Below are 8,586 nucleotides of genomic sequence, written 5' to 3'. Positions count from 1 at the left end.
AAACGAGTACATATATGTATATATATTTAACCTTAGTTAAGTAGAGTGAGATATTGAACTAAAATACAATTTATTAAAATGTTCAACCTTTATGTGCTTCTCTAGAATGCTTCAAGTTACAGATTGTATTGACATGGGTAATGACTGACAATTCAAAGCTTCAGGCTAAACGATTTCTGAATAAATGAGCACAAATCCAAAAAGTGATACAATTATCCCATCTTTCTATTCACAACTGTCATTATTAGATTATGCAAATTCTAATATTATGCATTAAACAATTTAATTAAAGAAACACAGGATTCAACAGCCCAAGCGTTTGCTGTTTTTCACATAAACATGGATCTTTAAACATTGCAATTCGATTACAACAGCCAATTTAAGAAGTTTCCGTGTCTTGCATGATTTGTGGTAACGCAATTTCTATGATTTGGTTCAAAGCCTGTCATCACCAACTGTCAGGGCGCGTTATTGTAAAACATGGACCCATTGTGAGTGATTATTTTCACACATCCTCGCAGATAATAGAGATATAAAACTAGCACTTTATCATAAAGCACGCAGCAAACGTGAAAACACGCCAATCTTTTCCTGAAATGTGGTACTGCATAATGAATCTAAATAAGTACTGTAATTTTAAACTATAACAAACTGGTCAAGGATAACAAAAATAAAGCATTCTAATTTGACAGTAAACTTAATTAAAAACACCTCCTGATGTCTTTCAGATATATTTTTATGGAAATGAGGCACAAAGAATGGAAGATATATGCATATTTGTCAAGAAGTTAAATAAATTCAGCATTTGTACTTCAAGCTCAGGCGAACTCCCTAGAGATCACTTGGAGGAGACCCTGATTTCCATGCTCTTAAAGTACCAGCACACCCTCACACGCACATAACCGCCGCATATCAGATAGAATAAAAATCAGGTTATTTAAACATTTTTCTGCCTGCCCAGAATGCAAACGGCTCAGCACTTTTTCACAAAAGAACTGTCCTTTTTTATTAAAATGACTGGCTTTCCTCGGTCACACAGCGCTCTGCGTAGAAGCACTTTTTTCTTCTTCTTTTTTTTTTTTTTTTTTTATTGATGCAGTTAGCTGCGCTTCGGGCAAAATAACAACTTGCTTTTTCCCCTCTTTTTGTGAGTCTAGAGCTGATGGCTTTTTCCCTTTTGTCTGCAGAAACACAAGAAAAAAAGATTACTTCCATGCCAGTGACCATTTGGTGCCCTTATAGTGATGTGTGACCCTGTTTTATTTGATTTCATTTGTTCACTTTTCATTACTGTTTTTCTTCTGATCTGTAGAAAAGGCAGAGCGGAGCGCTGAGACATCTATTTAGGATGACAAAGGAGACCCTCGCCTGGTACCAACTACCTTAGAAACGAACTTAAAAAAAAAGAAAAAAGAAGATAGTTGCTGTTCAGAGCGGAATGACATTGAGAAACAAGAACATTACGTCTTTTAATTAAAAAAAAACTGTTCTTAACAAAAGCTTTTTATTTATGATTTAAAATATTATTCTGTTGTTCTCCCAAAGTCGGTTTAACAATTTCGTGCTCTAATTACATGGCTATTATCCAACATAACTATCAGCCAATATCATTACTTAGATTTCTTTTGTGTCAACTGTGTGCAACCTCATCACAAACTAGCTGTTATCATTTTCACACACTATTCTAAAAAATAAAAGTATTCAGAACACTAAAAGCCTATGCTTAAACTAATTTGAAATTAACTAGATTAACTGAAATGGCACTAATGTAAAAATAATAATAGTAATAATAATAATAAATATTATATATGGGGGCGGTAGATATAGATTTAGATGTACATATAGATTTATATATAAACATAAAATAGATGGAGACAATAATAAAACATATTTATGCCAGTGCAATATCAGATATATCAATTAAAATTTGAAATGTGGTTTGTTGTCAGTACCTGAGCCTTATGGAGTATCTTATAAAGGAATAAATAAAATAAATAAAAATGAAAATTGCATTAAAAACACTATATAAGCTGTTGTTGGTCCCATAACAGAGTTATTGTGGTAAACAGTACTGGAATTTTACAGGCTATGTGTAAATCTAATTTAGACAGATTCTCTTTGAGTTAAAGAGCTTCAGGCATCTCATGCTTCGGTAATTAGCAGCGTAAGCTTCCATATTTGTTTGGTCAGTGCCCTTCACACCAGGTTACATCCAGGAATAAGGTGGCATAGCTCCACACATTCCGTCATAGTCATTACAGACTGGCATGAAACCAAGGGCAGAGAGGAGTTTCTTAAGAACGACAGATATGCTAAATGATTCAGTGTGGGAGAGAGGGAGAAATTATGGGGGAAAAGCCCTTGAGTCCTTATTTCCTTAAGAGATAAGTAATTATCTTTCTGACTGTAATGTTATGCAGATTTTTTTTTTGCCTTTGTGGAACAAGAGTTAAATCTAAACGAAAGGGTCTTTGCCTCTTTTAACCCCATGTTTCCCCTGCAGACACAATTAGCCAAAACGCTAATTATGACTCACTAAAAACAATAGCATTAATGCTCAGTCATTTAGTCTGAGCTGATGATTCAATTGTAGCTGTTCAGTAGGATTGCCGGCAGCTAAAAGCAGCATAAATGCTGATGTCTTTGAAAAGAAATCATTGGCTAATGAGAAAAAAATTGTGCAGATAAAAATTAATTGTGTGAGAATGCAACACAAATTAGATATTAGTGCATGCTTCTTGCAATTTTATCTTTTTTGTTTTCATGGAACATCAACAATAAAAGAAAAAGAAAGAAAAAACGCACTTTGTTGAGTCTTATTGTATATGAAGTTAATTTGAAAAATAATAAAAAAATATAAATATAAAACATATAAATCTGATTTGCTGAGAGTTTAATAAAAATTAATTCAGCAGCTGACCATTACTCACCAAGATTGTTAGGATGGAGTCACCCTCTTCAACGCTTCACGGTTTTATGGCTGCAGAAACAAATAATGATTATTTACCAACACTTCATATTAGGGCAGAAAAAATGATGGTCTTATGAGAACAATTTATGCGAAAAAGTGTGATGAGCGCTGAAGTTCAGCAGTGCAAGAGATCTGTCGTATTCACAAGGTCTTTCCGCCTAGAAACAAAACTGTGCTTATAAATTTGATCAGAAGTTTTCTTTCCAACACATTCTCAAGGGGAATCATAAAAAGTTGATGTAAACCACAAACTTAAATTGCTCTTCATGTGTTGAAAAGCACTAATTACAAGAACAGTTTATACGTTTAGTAAGTTTTCAAAATAAACTTGAACCTTCCCCTTGTAAAATTGTATTTTGTGTATTTATTTGTCAATCTAAAAATTCAGCTAAACTGCTTGTGGTTTATGTTTGGAATAGGCAATTATGATCAATTATATGTTTAAATAGACTATGATAATCAGAAGCTAAATATATATTTTACATTTCACATGGTACAAATGCAACATTAGGTTGTTAAGGGCAAACTATATTTAGAAATTTTGATTATTAAGTTCAACATACAATTTTTTTTTAATGTTATATTTCATATATTAAGTTCAAGTTAATAATTCATATTTAGCATGTGCAAGAAAAATGACTTATTTGAAGCAAATTTTCTTATTTCTTTGTCACTTCCATTCATAAGACATAAAACATGCATGACTGCCCTATACAGTCTTTTGATGCTTTATTTGAAGCTTACTAAAGTGTATATAGTTATCAAAAGTTAGTTTTTATTTAAACATTTGAAAAGTAACAGCTGCTAAACTGCATAGTACAATTACATTTCCTATGAATAGAGAGATATAAAAATGACTTACAGACTACCATAATAACCTAAAACCTATCTTTAATAAGTCTCTAACGGCGTCTGTTTTGTCAGGCAGTGTTCATAGATCATATCACTTTGGCTCTAACAGACATTAAGTAGTGTTCTACTTTTCAAACACGCAAATAACCAGCAGAGTAAACAAGAGAACAAACAAATCAGTCGTAGTCTGCATCGCCTAGCAAGTGGTGGACACGGTGTGGTTTTATCATTGGGGATGTGGTGTGATTAGAGGAGACAAGTGCCCCCTGTGCTCCTCACTTTGACTGTGCTGATGGGCCTGAGCCACATGGGAATGACTGCTCGTCGCCGGCCCTCCTCTAGCGCTGCCACCCCTGGAGTGATTCCTCCCCTTCCCCTCTCCGCTCTGCATGTCTGAGGGGACAGAAGCCCCACAGCAAGCGCTGTCACTGAGCAGGACAGTGCCGCTCTCTCTGCCTCCAGAGCACTCGCTCACATAACCAGCGCTTTTGTCTCTTGCATTCTCTTTCTGTTAGTGTTATCTCGCTGCTGGTCAGGAACTCATCCTTTTTATCTTTCACTTGAGATATATGTGACCCTGGATCACAAAACCAGTCACAAGTCGCACGGGTATATTTGTGGCAATGGCCAACAATACGTATGGGTCAAAATTATCGATTTTTTTCTTTTATGCCAAAAATCATTAGGATATTCAGTAAAGATCATGGTCCATGAAGATGTTTTGTAAATTTCCTACCATAAATATATAAAATATTTATTTTTGTGAGCGAATGCAGCACAATCACGAACATAAATGGACAACGTTAAAGGCGATTTTCTCAATGTTTCGATTTTTTTGCACCCTCAGATTCCAGATTTTCAAATAGTTGTATCATGGCCAAATATTGTCATATCCTAACAAGCCATACATCAATGGAAAGCTTATGGAAGCTTATTATCAGCTTCCAGATGATGTATAAATCTCAATGTCAAAAAACACTTTATTCGGATGGTCCACTTTAGACATTTTACTAACTATAAATAACTTTACATGTCAACTACCAATCATTAAAGGGGACCTATTATGCAAAATTCACTTTTGCATGGTATTTGAATATAAATGTGTGTCGGCAGTGTGTGTACACAACCACCTTATAAATGGTTAAAAAAAAAAATTTAAAAAAAATTCCTCAATCATAAGCATTTTCTCAGAACAAGGCGTTTGCAGATTCTAGCTTTTGTGACCAAATGATTAGGCCCCGCCCACGACTGCTGACGGATTCTGCTATTAGCATAGACCCCGCCCTGAGTGAGCTGTACACGTCCGACATGTTTATCTCCTCGACAGAGCATTTAACAGCAGCATTTAAGCAATAAATGTATTCCTATTAGCTACTAAAGTTAATTCAGTCAAGAGCAGGGAGTGATTTTCATTCTGTTTTTCTTTTGTTGTTTGTTGTTAACTTAACACCATATATAGTCTGCTGCTTACACGGATCTAATGCACATGCATACGTTCACAGACATAAACAACTGTGTTTATGTGAACTTTGTTTGACATAACCTTGTTTGTATTTGACATTTTAAGCGCAATAACACATGAAAGAGAGGACTCACGGGACGCACCGTCTGACATCCAGCTCTCTGTGTGTGTGTTTCAGATGTGTTCGCTCAAACAAACATATCAGAAGTTAAAATTGATATGGCTTTGAAACGCATGCAGATAATAAACTTACTTGAAGATGAAGAACTATAATGTCACGTGAGAGTGAGATGATAATCAAAACCAAACAGATGTTTTCGTTTTTGCCAGAGTTTCCGAGGCACGAGTTGTACAGGCTCCGCCCTCTTCTGGAAAGCTGGGTGTGGAGCAGCAGCTCATTTGCATTTAAAGATACATGCACGAAAACAGCATGATTTTCCTTCCACTCAAAATGGATTTACAATATGGTATACTAAATGATCTGTTGGGTATTTTGACCTGAAACTTCACACACACATTCTGGGGACACCTGAGACTTATATTACATCTTGTAAAAAGGGGCATAATAGGTCCCCTTTAAAGTACTGTAAGATTGTCTGCTTAATATCTGCTAACACTTTATTGTGATGGTCCCCCAACAGACATTCTTCTGACCATAAGTAACTTTGCAACTTATTCTACTAACCCGAACCCTTACAAGTCTAACACCTAACCCTAACCAAACAGTGCACTAACAATCTACTACAGTCTACTAATACTCTGGGCCCGGTTTCCCGATAACGCTCACTCTTAGCCTGCTAAGAAGACTCGAAAGATATATCTTACCAAATTTGTTTATTTTCCTAAGTGTGTTCCCCGAACTATACCTTAGGAAGCCGCTTAAGATATACCTTCTTACGTGGGACGTGACCAGGCGCTGTCCGTGCCAATGGTGCTGAATTGTTTGAAATCGATGGCTCGAGAATCAATTATTCTCTCGTGCAGGGGCTGTTTATGTGAAAAAGCGGTCATCTTTATAAAAGAAGCACTTCAGAAATAGTTGAAATTTCAATTTATTATGATTATTGGATATTATAAAAAATAATTCAAACTATAATAGCCTATAAAAGCGTAGCCTACATATTTTAAAATTGTAACATATAGCCTATTGCTGCCACAATAACCTTTTCAAAAATGTACGTGCCGCCTTTTCTTTCCCATTTTTGTTCGCTGAGGTGGAGCTGCGATGAAATATTGTTCTTGTGTAAATACTTTCCAGCATTTCAGTAATAAAAGTTTACATCTTGCGTACGGTGCTCGGCAGTGATCAAAAAGGATTTAAACCATGAATTTTGAATCTCTTGTAAACTCGGAGATGTGGATTCAGACGGCAATTAAATTACCACACGACCTGTTTGTCAAAAAACAGAAGGTACTAATTTGGCCAGGGCCAAAATTAATTTGGCCACTGATATTATGGATTCGGACGGCACTAAAATCACCGACTTACCCCTGTAAATGTTTAAAATACCGGACGAGCCCATGAGAAACAATATTAGCGTCCGAATAGGACTTAACTGACAGTAGCCTATGCTTTCACTGGCCTTTAAAAGAGCGTTTTAATTCAATTAATAATATTGTATAATAATATAATTAAAAATCTAACAACAATCAGTGTAATGACAATTTTATTCTTTGCATGAAAACACTTGAATTAGCCTAATTTAATACTGTCTGGGTGTATTAAAACTTCAGAATTATATTCATTTAGACCTGCAACAACGCTAAGAGAGAGCTACGAATGGTCCAGACCAACCTTACGAAAGTGTGACTTACAAAAGATATACTTAGCGTACGAACGTTTCGGGAACCGTCCCATAAGGTTAAGAGAGAGGTTAAGGAATAGGTTAAGAACTACTTAGAGATAAGAACGCTTTGGGAAACCGGGCCCTGATGAGTTTGAAGTTACTTATAGTTAGTAGTTTGAAGTGGACCATCGAAGTAAAGTGAAACCATTTTTTAGAAATCAATGCTTCTATTTAGCATTTTCAATATTGATAATAATAAGAAATGTTTCTTGAGCTGCAAATCAGCATATTAAAAGGATTTCTGAGGGATCATGTGACACTGAAGCTGAAAAATTTGCTTTGCCATGACAAGAAAGAGCATAAGAGACTTCTTTCAAAAACATTAACTAATTTTACGACCCTAAACTTTTGAACGGCAGCACGTACTGTAGATTTACAGCGGCAACAAAACATGCCTGTAATGTGTCATACAATTCAAGGAGTTCAGTCAACAACACATTATAGCCCTGCTCTAATTAAAGCTGCTTTTTAATTCCAGCTCTAATTATCTTCATCTCATCCAGTCGTGTTTTGATATTGAACATTACTACATCTGCAGGGGGCTGATCTAGGCCAGTTCCCCTGTTCCCTCTCACTGACCCCAGAGCTCTGCAGAGGAGACGAGGTTCATTTATGAACTTGGTGAGGAGTTGCCAGTGAGCCAGAAAGTCACATGGAGTCATTTTCAGCCCAAGCCTAATTACAAGTCCATCGTCTCTAAACCATCCCTCTTTCAGAGCCTGCTCTAATAAATATTAACAAATGAATTAGAGCTAATGTTTTTGAATTAAGTGTCTGCGACCAGCCGTCATTAATAAGAACTCTAGCGTGCTTCACTCATGAGCTCATTACTGAATAACTCCTAATTTATTGCAATTTTCTTCCCTCTAATGGTTTCTTAAATGCCATTATAGAGAAGCGTGCATGCTTTCTATTGAAAACAGCCGCAAACCAGCCTGTAAAAAAGACATGGAAATAAACAGAAACGCATGGATGAGTCCAGATTTTCTGTAATAGTGGTCTGATGCTGAGCAGGGCTCAGACACTCCCTTGAGAGATCACCTAATCCGGGCTAGCCTTTGGTGCTGAGGGGGACATTGGGACAAGGTGGCCTTGGTCTTAACAATGTTAAAACTAGCGGTTGGTTGACATTATGATTCAAATACACGTCTAGAGTAGGCTGCAAGGGAAAAAAAGAATGAATATATATAGAAGTATATATAATAGTACATTAATTGGGTGTTTCAAGTAAAAATATATAACTGTACATGTATAAATATGTTAAAACTTACCAAATGTAACAATATCACATTGGTCCATTGCAGTGGGATCTTCTTATTTGGGGGTCCATTGCATCAAAACAGTTTGAAAAACTTTACAGCAGAAGACTGGCCTCATTCCTGAAAAAAAAAAAAAAAAAAAAATCATTTCCAGGCCTCTAAATCTTTGTGAGGGTCACATAACTTTTGGCCATT

Source organism: Rutilus rutilus, assembly GCF_951802725.1.
Source record: "Rutilus rutilus genome assembly, chromosome: 13".
Lineage (NCBI taxonomy): Eukaryota > Metazoa > Chordata > Actinopteri > Cypriniformes > Leuciscidae > Rutilus > Rutilus rutilus.
Note: the sequence above shows the minus strand (reverse complement) of the source record.